This window comes from Carcharhinus amblyrhynchos, chromosome 7 (genome assembly GCF_965287045.1).
Source record: "Carcharhinus amblyrhynchos chromosome 7, sCarAmb.v2.hapA, whole genome shotgun sequence".
In the NCBI taxonomy this organism is placed as follows: domain Eukaryota; kingdom Metazoa; phylum Chordata; class Chondrichthyes; order Carcharhiniformes; family Carcharhinidae; genus Carcharhinus; species Carcharhinus amblyrhynchos.
Window position 1 is genome coordinate 123,322,765 of NC_137330.1, and position 1,356 is coordinate 123,324,120.

At 45.2% G+C, this 1,356-nt stretch overlaps 1 pseudogene; it reads left to right on the forward strand.

The window, feature by feature from the left end:
* On the forward strand, positions 1-119 carry LOC145345753 (5S ribosomal RNA; annotated as a pseudogene).
* Positions 120-1,356: the final 1,237 nt, after the last annotated feature.

A 1,356-nucleotide genomic window follows, 5' to 3' on the forward strand; every position in this document is an offset into this window, starting at 1 on the left:
GCTTACAACCATACTAGTCTGAAAATGCCCAATCTCGTCTGATCTCAGAAGCTAAGTAGACTCAGGCATGGTAAGTACTTGGATAGAAGACTATCTGGGAACACCAGGTGCACTAGGCTTAGTGGCAGCATGGTGGCACAGTAGTTAGCACTGCTGCCTCACAGCACCAGGGACCCAGGTTCAATTCCTGGCCTCAGGTCACTGTCTGTGTGGAGTTTTCACTTTCTCCCTGTATCTGCGTGGGTTTCCTCCAGGTGCTCTGGTTTCCTCCCACAGTCCAAAGGGAATAGGGCCTGGGGGGGATTGTGGTTGGTACAGACACAATGGGCCGAATAGCCTTTTTTTGGTGGTATTGGTGGCTGCTGTTGGTGACCGTTCTGGATCCCCATATTGTTGGCCCTGGCCCTCCATATAAGTAGATTGTTGTCAGTATCAACAGACTCCTGCAACCAGCCAATTGTGAAGTAAAGACTTTTCCAGTCTAGTTCCAGCCTAAATCCAACAACTCAAGATAATGTGGGTGAGAATTAGATAATGGCCATGTGGTTGGTTTATATCCACATCTCTGTACTCACTTCCATATTTCCCTTACAACTTTGTTGTCATCTAGTGGAAATTTGATTTATGATTGCATATGGGTGGCATGGTGGTTGGCACTACTGCCTCACAGTGCCAGGGACCCGGGTTCAATTCCACCCTTGGTTCACTGTTTTTGTGGAGTTTGCACATTCTCCCCGTGTCTGCATGGGTTTCCTCTGGATGCTCCGGTTTCCTCCCACACTCCAGAGATGTGCAGGTTGGGTTGATTGGTCAAGCTAAATTGGCCCTGGTGTCAGCGGATTAGTAGAGTAAATATGTGGGGTTACGGGAGTGGGGCCTGGGTGGGATTGTGGTCGGTGCAGACTTGATGAGTCAAATGGCCTTCCTGTGCACTGTAGCGATTCTATGGATAAAAACTGACTAAAAGTTTCTATAGGTATGTAAAGAGGAAAAGATTGACAAAAATAAATGTAGGCCCCTAACAGTCAGAAATGAGAGAATTTACAACAGGGAACAAAGAAATGGCTAAGAAACTCAATTTGTACTTCTGTCTTCACAAAGGAAGTCAAGAAGTTCTGGGAAAAAACGCTTTTGGTGAGGAACTGAAGGAAATCAGTATTAGAGAAAAATGGTTTTGGGAAAATTGATGTGATTGAAGGTGGATAAATCTCCAGGTCCTGATAATCTTCATCCCAGAAGGAGATCAACTGGTGGTTATTTTCAAAAATTCTTTGGACTCTTGACTGGTTCCTAAAGAATGGAGGATAGCTAATGTAAGCCCGCTATTCAAAAAGACAGGTTGAGAGAAAATGGTGA